Source organism: Nicotiana tomentosiformis, chromosome 1 (genome assembly GCF_000390325.3).
Source record: "Nicotiana tomentosiformis chromosome 1, ASM39032v3, whole genome shotgun sequence".
NCBI classification, from domain to species: Eukaryota; Viridiplantae; Streptophyta; class Magnoliopsida; order Solanales; family Solanaceae; genus Nicotiana; species Nicotiana tomentosiformis.
The window spans coordinates 140,935,871-140,948,036 of record NC_090812.1 but is presented as its reverse complement, the minus strand read 5'-3'; the positions used below and the strand labels follow the sequence as shown (position 1 = coordinate 140,948,036).

The 12,166-nt window shown below is 37.5% G+C and overlaps 3 non-coding genes across 3 annotated transcripts; all 3 read right to left on the bottom strand.

The window, feature by feature from the left end:
* Positions 1 to 1,643: 1,643 nt before the first annotated feature.
* On the bottom strand, positions 1,644 to 1,726 carry LOC117275723 (small nucleolar RNA R12). Its single transcript, XR_004505925.1, has one exon. It is a non-coding gene; the product is annotated as a small nucleolar RNA R12 (small nucleolar RNA).
* Positions 1,727 to 2,176: 450 nt separating this feature from the next.
* Positions 2,177 to 2,269, bottom strand: LOC117275722 (small nucleolar RNA SNORD24). Its single transcript, XR_004505920.1, has one exon. It is a non-coding gene; the product is annotated as a small nucleolar RNA SNORD24 (small nucleolar RNA).
* Positions 2,270 to 2,355: 86 nt separating this feature from the next.
* LOC117275727 (small nucleolar RNA R12) lies at positions 2,356 to 2,434 on the bottom strand. Its single transcript, XR_004505926.1, has one exon. It is a non-coding gene; the product is annotated as a small nucleolar RNA R12 (small nucleolar RNA).
* Positions 2,435 to 12,166: the final 9,732 nt, after the last annotated feature.

Here is a 12,166-nt window from a genome sequence, read left to right as displayed (position 1 = left end):
CGCATTATGTGAAAAATTAAAAAGTGAGTTTCAAAGTTGAAATCTTGATTTTTGATGATCGATTCTTGATATTTGATGTTATTTTGATGATTTGAGATAGCGAGCGAGTTTGTATGATATTATTACGCGTTGATGTTCAGATTAGATCCCGAGGAGCTTAGCGAGCGATCCTCTCATTTGCGATGTCAGGATCGTATTTGAGATATTGGGCATGGCTGGGAGACTTCGCAATTGCGAAGTCAGTGTTGCATTTGCGAGCCAGAGGATTGCATTTGCGATGACAGTGCCGCATTTGCGACATTGACCGGGGGCAAGACAGCTTCGCAAATACAAAGCTTGGTCAGCATTTGGGATGAAAGGGTCGTTGCAAATGCGAGGGAACAGTCGCATTTGCAACATTGAGGCAATAAGACACTGGTCGCCCTCGCATTTGCAACATTGAGGCAATGAGACACTGGTCGTATACAATGATTAGTGGCTCGCATTTGCAAGCATCCCAATTATGGCAAGATTTCGCAATTGTGGTATTTGAAGTTGGGTAATATGGAGATTTTTGGACTTAGCTCATTTTACACCATTTTTCAACTCTAAACTCCATTGAGGCAATTTTTGAAGAGTATTTTCTTCAAAAATTTATTGGTAAGCAACTTTAACTTATTTTAATTACTTTTTCATGAGATTTATCATCAAATTATGATTTTCAAGTAGAAATTGTGGGAGTTTCGATAGAATTTAGGGATTTTGAAAAAATTGAGATTTAAACCGGGTTGACTTTTTATTGACTTTTTCAATTATGATTAAAGTGGATCCTTTTTCATTTGTGTGTAATTTCTAAAACTTGTTGATTGTGTTTGGAAAAGAGGTAAGTGTTTCATAGCTTTGTTGAAATAATTTTTCCTACTAAATGATATGGTTTGCCACATGCAGGGTGATCATATACAAGGTTACAAGCATATCCAAGGTTTTCACGATCAGGAGTGGAAATTATATGCACGCCATTCTATACATGTTATTGTCATGCTAATTCAACTTCTTTATGAGTAATAATAGATGATGATTGGGACCTTAGGGCTATGTTGACACATTTTTCCGTGCGATTGATATGATGTGGCACTATGAGTATTGAAGTGCGAAATAAGAATGGCTTTACCGTGTGAGAGGAATGGGAGCCGAACTTTGTTATGATTACTGGTTGATTAAACACTTGCATGTCCCCTACCTTTTCTATTGATGTTTGTTGTTTTGTACGCCACTTTCATTTTTGTGTTCGTTATGTAATTACATCCGTCTATTACTGTTATATCTATGTCTCTACCTTATCTGTTAAAAATGCTCCTACACTTTTACGTATGAATGACCTTTTTACCTATTTAAAAATAATTTATCTTTATTCAATGATTTATAACCACACAAAATATATGTGCCTCATTTTACACCACAACTTTGTGCTCAGTTAGAGGGATTCACATAAATTGAATATAATACATGATTTACTTAATAGATGTCTTAATCTATAACATGTCTTTATTTACTATCAACAATATAGCAAGTGAAAGTAGGTAGTGTGACGAAGGCATCCATAAATATATGAACTCGATGAAAAATCACAACTAAATTAAGAGAAAGGGATCCAATTACGATGCGTAAGTCAGAAGTAGCTGGTTGTAGTAATCATACGTATAAACGTATCATTGGGAATCCGAATGATTTCTTTCATCAACCTTACGCATCATAACCCAAAAACCCACATCTACTGTATTTTCATAACAAAAATGGAAATTATATTCAAATAAAACATATGAAGGACAAAAAACAAGTATCATTTTTTCAAATACTCTTTCGAACCGTTCTTCAAACGCTACTCGATGTTTTTGTGGTGTGGATTTTGTTATGACAGATTGTTAGGACATATTCTGAGGCTTGTACTTAGTTACTTATTTTATTTTTCAAATTCTACATAATTTTGCTGTAGAATGCAAGTCTTGCATAGTTCTATTGAAATAAAAAAGTAATAATTAGTGCCAATTTTAGAGAACAGTGCACTTTACCCTAAACATAACTCCTTTTTTTGCAATTAGCTTTTTATTGGTGTTTTTATTTAAAAGATAATTCAGAAAAACGTTTAATAGCCAAGAAATTAACAAAGTTTTCAAAACAATTTGCAGATAGGAACTTAGGCCTCAGAGATCTTGGTGGATAAGAAATCATCAGATAGGAACTTAGTGAATTCCCATCAAGAGTAGCAAATATCTTTTTAACATCACCGGCCATTTCATATCAAAAACTCAAAAATTAAAATCCATTAAAAACAAAACTAATTGATTAAAAAGAAAAATATGGATTCGATTATGATGAGCAAGTCAGAAGTAGCTGGTTGTAGTAATCACAGAATACACATCAGTGGGAATCCGAATGATTTCTTCATCATCCTTACACATCATAATCGAAAAATACCCCAAATCCTCGATATTTTGAATATAAAAATTCAAATATGTGAAATTAAAACAAGAGATCATCACCGAAAAACCCTTTAGCAGAAGGGATAATTCGGAGCTAAAGGTAAACACAAATATGTAGGAATAAATATATATATGAGTGTTTTCCTATAGCCTAATGATTGATCCCTTGATCAATTCTTTAATAGCATACGATCAAAGAATTGCAATATTAGGCGTCGAACAATAAAACGAGACAGAAGAAAAATAACGAGAAAGAAACACCAATTCAGATTGAGAATGTTGAAGCAGAGATAAATAGAGTTATGGTTGAAGAGAGGGGATTTGATCTGTATTTATAGGTAGCAAGAAAAACCCTAGAGATAGACAAGTCCTCTGTTATGTATTAATGGACTCGATTACTCAGGCCCGTTAAAGAGCATGGGCCGACGACAGCCAACTTATGTCGAGGTTTCCTTCTAAGTTACACATTTGGCATGCAAAGTATATTTATGTTACAATTTAGTGGGCGTTTGGACATAAGAATTGTAAAATTCTCAAAAAAAATGAAAATTTATTTTGAGTGAAAATAAAATTTAAAAATTAGAGTTGTGTCCGGATATCAATACAATTTTGGACTATTTTTGAGTATTCGTGAGTGATATGAAGTGAAAATTTTAAAAAATAACTTTTTGGAGTTTTTCAAATTTTCAAAAAAATTCAAAATTCATTTTCAAGTGAAAATTGTAAATTTTATGACCAAACACTGATTTTGAAAAAAAAGTAAAAACAAAATCGGGAAAAGGTAAAAAAACAATTATGGCCAAACGGGCCCTTAGTCCTTCTCTTTTCTTATGTCACTTACGAATTACGATCCTTGGTGGAAAATAACTTTTTTCCCATAGTAATGGTATCAATTTCTTTCATGTGCCACTATATATTATGTTGGTGTATTGGTATTTTAATATAAAAATAATAATACTAAAGTGTATTATTTCTTATCATCTTTGTAGCTATAAATTGGCAAGAAATTGATCATCATTTTTTGGTGTAACTCGTATAACCATTAATGTCATGATATACCGCTAATTACCCACTAAAGCTTAAATCTTTTAACCACCAACCCATATTCTACAATTTTATTATTCTACTAACTTGTTATTTATTTCAAAAAAAGAAATTCTACACCAATAAATAGTGGCGTTTCTTTCTTGTATTCTTTCTTTCTTGTATTCTAAACCACTAAAGGTTTCTTGAGGGATTAAAGTTGAAAGAAAAATGACAAAAATATTTTTGTTTATAGGTAGTATAATAATTTTCCCCTTAGTTTTTCTTTGTGTTGCGGTTCTTTTCCATATATTTTTTTTAACCGGGTGTAGTTAGTTTTATTTTTTTAGGAGTAGGAAACCTTGTGATGTGATTTGAATAGAAGGCAATATCTCTTTACTTTATTATGCCTTGAGAATAGTAAGTGTTGTAGTTGTGGCGCTTAGGCTCAGTTTTTGACTCTTGTATAAGCACCTTAAATTGTATGATCTTAACTTTGATTAACTGCTGTGATTAGAGTATCTTGATAGTCCAATCCTGAATCAGTTATGTGCCATATGTATGTGAGGTTTTGTGTATTCTGTGTATTGCATTTGATGCCTAGAACTTGCCCTATGTGTGTGCAAAGCGAAATAATAGTTTTATTTAGCCTTGGAAGTGATATAGACATTTCTTTCTTGAGTCAGTTATATGCTTTTACCCACCTAATTATTATGTATCTTAATCAACCCCGTTGAGCCTGTAATCCTGTTTCTTTAGCAACCACATTACAAGCTTCATCTATTTGTTTGAATTGACCATCTATTTGAACCTTGTACCTCTCGTGAGCATTGGAATTTGTTATGAACTTTGCAAAGGTTGAAGTGTGGAGTGGTTGGTTTGGCTTTTGAGTGGAACTATTGAACAAAGGAGAAATGTGCACTATTTTGAAAAAGTAAGAGCCACTTGAATTGAATAAGAAAGAAAATAAATAAGTGTTTGATTGTGAAAAGGTAATGCCCGAATTTAAACGCTAAGGCTGTTCCGAGTTAAAAATACTTAAGGGCATAAAGCTTATTTGGCAATGCCCGAATTTAAAGGCTAAGGCCATTCCGAGTTAAAAATACTTGAGGGTATAAAGCTTATTTGGCAATGCCCGAATTTAAAGGTTAAAGCCGCTCCGAGTTAAAAATACCCGAGGGCATAAAGCTTATTTGGAAATGCCTGAATTTAAAGGCTAAGGCCGTTCTGAGTTAAAAATACTCGAGGGCATAAAGCTTATTTGGCAATGCTCGAATTTAAAGGCTAAGGCCATTCCGAGTTAATAACACTCGAGGGTATAAAGCTTATTTGGCAATGCCCAAAGTTAAAGGCTAAGGCCGTTCCGAGTTAAAAACACTCGAGGGCATGAAACTTATTTGGCATTGCCCAAATTAAAAGGCTAAGGCCATTCCGAGTTAAAAATACTCGAGGACATGAAGCGTATTTGGCATTGCCCGAATTTGAAGGCTAAGGCCGTTCCGAGTTAATAACACTCGAGGGCATGAAGCTTATTTGGCAACGCCCGAATTTAAAGGCTAAGGCCATTCCGAGTTAATAACAATCGAGAGCATAAAGCTTATTTGGCAATGCCCAAATTTAAAGGTTAAGGCCGTTCCGAGTTAAAAACACTCGAGGGCATGAAACTTATTTGGCATTGCCCAAATTAAAAGGCTAGGGCCATTCCGAGTTAAAAATACTCGAGGACATGAAGCTTATTTGTCATTCCCGAATCTAAAGGCTAAGGCCGTTCCGAGTTAACATTACTCGAGGGCATGAAGCTTATTTGGCAATGCCTGAATTTAAAAGTTGAGGCCGTTCCGAGTTAACAAAACCCGAGGTTGCAAAAGCTTATGAAAACCTGAACTAAACTCACTCTCGGCGAGTCATATCCTAAAACATATGAGTATTCGGGAAGAGTTCCCGGACATACCAGATCATACGATGCTCTAGAGATAATAAAATCGAAGGCAAAGCTTGTTCGAACATGATTATTTAATGCTAAGACATTTCAATATTTGCAAAAATGTAAAGTGAAAAGCAAAGGAAGAACTCGAGAAATTATCAAAAATAGAGAATTTATATTTACGAAGTGTTGTCTTTACAAAGGCCGAGCAACCTCGACACAAAATACTAAGTACAAAAAGAAACAAAATCAAACCGAGGCCGCCTGATCTTGGCCGGAGCCCGCCTCGTCATCTGGATTCCCTGGGTCTTTTTCATCCTCTGATCCGCTTGATTCCTAAGAATCCTCCTCCTCGAGATAAGCCAGCTTTCCGGCCTCGGCTTCGAGCACTTTGGCATCCTTGATCTCAGTCGATAAGTCAAAACCCCGAGCGTGAATTTCCTTGAGGGCCTACCTTCGAGATTGCCACTTCGTATGCTCGACTATATTTTTCGATTGGTCTTGAGTAGCTTCGGCATCAACCTTGTACTGGGACACCATTTCAGCAGCTTCGGACTTGGCCACGACGATCTCCGATTTGGACGTTTTGAGCTCCTTGACTAGATTATCTCGATCTAAGACGGCCAAACCGAGCCGAGATTGAAGATCCTCAAACTTTTATGTCTGAACCTCGGCCCTTTCCTTTGCCGCTCTCAGCTGAATTTCAGCCGTAGTTAGTTATGCCTAAAAAGCCTATTTTTCCGAGGCCAAGCGATCCATTTTGCCTCTCCATTCATTGGTCTCAGCTTTGATTATGTTCATTTCAGCTCGGAGCTGAGCAATCCTATCGAGTATTTGGACCTGCAAATTTTGACCATCAGTCACCGAATCAATTTCATCATCACTTACTACAAAAACTTTTACCAGCTCGACCAAGTCAGCGTGATTTTTTCGGGCCACTTCCATCTTGGCACGGAGGTTCTTAGTCTCCCCTTCGAGTTGCTCACTTAAAAGTTTAAAGGCGTCCCTTTTCTCAGTAAGCTCTCGAACTTCGGCTTTGAGTTGCTTCAGGTTATCCCGGTACCTCAAACAAACCTCGTGATGAAGCACCGAAGCCTATGAGCAAGAAGGGAAACACTAAAACATCTGCAAAATAATCTAATATAAATCAAAAATTCACTTAGAAAAATGGGAAGTTACCCGATTCAGCGCCTGTTGCGCTTCATTGAAAAGACATGGTGCATCCACCTCGTTCATATTAGCTTAATCATCCTCGGTCACTAAGCACCGAAGATAGCCAGCCACCCCTACGGGGATGGAGAGAACCCGGGTATCCTTCGGAAGTAAAAAAACAATGGTGCGCTTCCGATCAGGATATGCACTCAGGGCAGGGAATCGCTCAACCAATTTCGGGCTGGAGGAAGGCCCGTTTGCTTCTGAGGGATAGCTCTTCCTCGATATCTATAGATAGCCAAATATAATGGTGTCCTCCGTAGCCTTCGAATCCACACCGTCGAAAAAACCATGGAAAAGATCGTTCGATCTATGGACCCCTTTGAGGGGGCATTCTTTTGCAACCTGGGCCTCGTTAAACATCGACTTTGTGAACGAGGGCGAGTCGATAATCTCTATCAGGTCGAGTGCTTCCTGTGGGGCTTTGCCAGAATCTCGGGGAGCCTTAACTCTTGCCTCCGCCTTGGTCTCCCCGACGTGATAAAATTTGTCCTTGCCTCTCCCTGGTTCGGCAAAACACAAGAGGGATGTTGGGTATATAAGTTAACAAGACTTAGACCCTAGTGACACGTTTTAAAATCATGAGGGCCTAAGCGCAGAGCAGACAATATCACTAGCGGGCTGAGTTGTTACAGATGGTATCAGTGCCACTCATATGTCAGCCTTGCCGATGGTGGGTCAGAGTTCAACTGAGTTTAGGCAAATCCCAGTTAGGCGGGGCAAACCTCAGTGCTGAGTCTAGGCGAATCCCATGTAGTGGGTCAAACCTTAGCGAAGACGCTGAGTCCATAAGATGGGGTGTATGTAACACCCCATACTTTAGACAGAGTCCCACATCGGCAAAATACAAGAGGGGTGTTGGGTATATAAGTTAACAAGCCTTAGACCGTAGTGACGCGTTTTAAAATTATGAGGTCCTAGGCCCAGAGTGGACAATATCACTAGTGGATTGGGCTGTTACAAGCCCCAGTCCCTATCCTCGTCGATGCTCGAGAATATGGCCTTAGTGGCTCGATGTGCGAGCTTGATTAATCCCCCTCGGTAAAGTCGAGGGCTATACATGCGCATGAGGTGGTCAGTAGTAAATAGACATCCCTCAATTTTGCTCACGAAGAAACGCAGAATAATTACAATCCTCCAAAACGAGGGGTGAATTTGCCCGAGAGTTACCTCGTACCTTTTGCAAAAGGCTATGATGACTGGGTTTAAAGGACCCAACGTGAAAGGATAAGTATAAACACTTAGAAAACCCTCCACGTAGGCGGTGATCGATTCCTTGGGGGTAGGGATCACAACAAGTTTATCTTCCCAGTGGCAGTCCTCTTTGACCTTATCGAGGATGCTGGTAGTAATAATGCATATATACCTCGAGACCGGCTCGCACCGAGCCGGTACTAAGGGGGAATTCTCGATCTTAAAGTCGGCCCCGATTGGGCATCCCGAAGGGACAAACGACTTTAGAGGGGGTTCCGGTGTTGGTTTCTCAGTAGTAGCATGTCAAAAAATTTCTAATGGTTTCGAGGAAGAAGGAGTTTCTTTTTTAGGAACAGATTTTGAAGTCTTTGCCATTTTTTCTAAATAGAGGAAAGAAGAAGATGTTGGTAAAAGAGGAGTTGTAACTAGCAGGTAACTTATGAAGAAATTTCAAAGAACTCACAAGGAAGGAAGTTCTTAAGCTTAAAACCAGAAAAACAGAAGATGAAGATGATGAAGTTCTATTAAAACACAAGAGAAAGAGTTGGAATGGAAAAAGGTTCTAATGAATGGATTGAAGGGTATTTATAATATTCCCAAACGACGGTTCACATCCCAAAATGGCCGACCGTTAGCTGATACACATTTAATGCCTCGAAGACTGGACCGACGGGATGTTTCCACTATTTTTATCACTTATGTCATGAATTCATCGTCATGTTTTATCTAATTAAGAATCGAAAGCTCGAATCATTTCCCATTATTTGCTCTTCAAAAAATAAAGAGATTTTGATGCCATATTTTTGTCACTTGCGTCATGATATATCGAAGTGAGAATCTGAGGCTCATATTATTTCTCGTCATCTACTCTCCGAAAAATAAGGGGACTATCAGTATACAAGTAAAATCGAGCTCGATATTCGATCGAGCTTCCGAACTCCTTGATTAGGCCAAGGACGAAATATCTGTGATCGGGTGAAGTCGAGCTCAAAGATCGATCTGATGACTAACACCACTAACCAAGATAGACACGTGATAATTATGATCGAACCCAAAGCACTATCAAAATTAGCCATCGAAACTATCAGATTTGCCCTTGAGTTTGCCGAAGGCGTGACCTGTCCTGTTTTTAACGGTCTCAAAGAAAGTTTTGCTAACTCATCCGACACAGTTCCGTAATTGTTGCCATTAACCAATAATTGTGCCAAAAATCACAGAACGACTCAATAAGGGAACCAACGGTTAGTAAATCAAGGACTTTTGCCTTTTATAAAATAATAAAATAATATCTCAAAGGGTAGATCTCCCCTAATATATAAGGGGGGGCTTGATAATTCATAGGACACATTATAACTCATATCAAAAGGCTATATACTGTTATTTCTATCTTCGTCATAATTCATTGCACTGCAACATCAATAATATTATTTCTAGCTCGGGGGAGATTAATCTCACAAGGCTAGGATTGCTCAAACTTGTGTGGTTTGCATTTACCTTTTTATCTTTTATTTCCATAATCGATCTGATTTATCACTATATATCAAATTACATCACGTATCCTTAAAACCACGTACAAATTCAATTGTTATCCAATTTTTAAGGTAAATAACTATAAATTATATATATATATTCCTATACAAATTAGGAAGTAGTAATTGAAACTAATTAGGCAACTTATATTATCAAAAGTACAAAATTCCCAAAGAAAAATAATAAATATATATTCTTCTCAAGACTCTTCACTTTCTCAATTTATTTTAAGCCACGGGAGAAGAAAACCAAAACAAGAAGAAAACAAGCAACTCGAAAACTTATCAAGTGAGAAAAGAATGCATAAAAGGAAAACTATGGAGCTTTCAACTTTTTGCGATATCAAGGCCTGTACTATTGTTATTAACCCTCAAGGAGAGATTCAGACTTGGCCTGAGAATTTGGAAGCCGTTAAAGTTGTTCTTAATATGTACTCAAATTATAAGCCCCAACAAAAAGGCGAATAACCAGAGGTGGATCCAGAATTTGGAGGTTCCGGGTGCCAAACTAATCGATTTGATCAACTTTGGCTTTGGTTCGGGTTATTCATCTTTTTTTTATTTATATAGATAAATCCATCAAACGAAAAAAAATAGCTATAACTAATTGACGCAAAGCATAAAGCATCGAATAAAAATATACATCATCTATTTACAGTTATACTCGACGAGTTTTCATATTTTAAAACGGTCAATAATGACATCATTATTTACATATGTAAATACATCACGTTTTATGTAGAAATTTCAGCAAAGACTTTGTAGGAAATAACCAAGAGAAATCAACCAAGATAGACTAAGAGTGAGAGAGCCTTACAATTGGATGCTGGAGGATGACGGAAGATGTCGATATGGACGGACGAAGCAACGATGCCGGCTGAAGGGAAGTGAAGACCGATAGTGGCGCTAGCGAAGGGGTGGAAGTTCGGACAATGGACAAGGATTTTTGTTTGGGAATCTAATGCGAGTGAGGATTTCGAAAATGAAATGTTGTTTTAAGGTAGAGTGAAAAAAACAAAATACTACAAACTAAGAGGAAAAAAAAGTCAAATTTACTAATAAAGAAAGATATAGTTAACAATAATTAAAGAAAGAAAAATAAGGAGAATAAAATATAATTAAAGAAAGAAAAATAAGTGAACAGTAAAGTCAAACTTTACTGATAGAATATCAGTACAGTGATGTAACAAGCTAAAAAGGTATTAAAAAGTGTAGTCTCAGTGGTTCGATCCCTCATTGCCAAGGAGGATTTATCAGCCATTTGCCAGTGGCACCTTAACATCTTTTGTTACTTTGGGTGGCACTCAGAGTATTTACATTTTCCAGATATGTACACATATATAGTTAAGGTTTCGACATGACCACATGACCCTTGATAGTAAGGTATAGAGGTCGAAGATTAGGGTAGTAGGGTAGTTAGTGTAGTGTTCTCCCTGTCATACTGGTAGTATTAGCCGTACTTTAGTATTATGTTGGCATTAGATTTCTAGGACTACATGTCATTTCTTCCATTTTGGTTTCCTAATTATTTGTTATGATTTATGCTACTTTTACATAGCTTCTCTCTGCTGTGATTCTTGTTTTTGTCTTATTTAATGTGGTGCTTATGCTTCTCTGAGCCGATGGTTATTGGAAACAGCCTTTCTATCTCCACAAGATAGGAGTAAGGCTGCGTACATACTACCCTCCCCAGACCCCACTATGTGAGATTATATTGGGTTTGTTATTATTGTTGTTGTTTCGACCAAAGCTTGCGGGTGGCGTACCTCCCCCACGGGCTTAGTAAATCCGCCCTGCGAATAAGGAATCATCCGAGGACGAAAAAGGAGGAGAGAAAGATATTCTGACGCTAGTGGAATCAAAGCTTGTTTGCGCGAACAAGAGAATTCATTTCTTGGAGAACAAGAATGCTGGTAATACTAGTAATAAGGGTAAGAAACAGAGAATTGAATGATTTGTGCATAACTGCATATGGCACAAATTAATATGTACTCATATCCAACCATGTTCATACTCATTGCCACAAATTAATAGTGGGTCTGCACCATTTGATTTAAAGGTCTTATTGTCAAAATTGGACAACAATTAAACTTATAAAATGGATTCAAGGACACGTGATTTCACTTAATACCGATTGATAAATATGGAGATTAAAGATAGAATTATACAATAAAGTAAATCAAACCAGTATTTGAGTAGCTCTTAACCCTTGAGTTAAAGTAACCTCGAACTGATTTATGCAAGGACAATAAGAACACAATAAGTTGAAGAACAAGAGTGTGAGCGAGGAAAAAAATTATATTGCTTTTTATCCGTTGTCATTACAAATGGTTAGAACTCCCCTTAGTAGAAGAATTCTATATATGGTACAATTCTAATTACAAAAGGAAATCCCATGATTAACTAAACAACCGTTCTTGATTCGATCAGTTCCGAGATTTCCGCCATGATCTTCGACCAGTCGATATCTCGCTTTTTCGTTATTACACAATCTTCGGTATTGCTCGATACATGTCTCGTTCGGTCTCGATTGCTGTCGGTCTCGATCTTGGCAGGTGCCTCGAATCCTGTTCTCGGTACCTTGTCTTCGTGCTTGATCCGATCTATTTTGAAGTCGTCCTTCGATGCAAATTCCCGGTCTTGGTTAAACAATAAAATCGGGCGGGCCCGGTTTTAATCGTATATAGATAATTCCCTTATTTTTGGTATGTAATGACAAGAAACGAATTGAGCCTTCGATTTTCTACCTCGACCTGTCATGACGTCATCCTTGTGATGTAAGTGACGAAAGTGACTGAAGCGTCCCGTCTACACAGTTTCCTAAG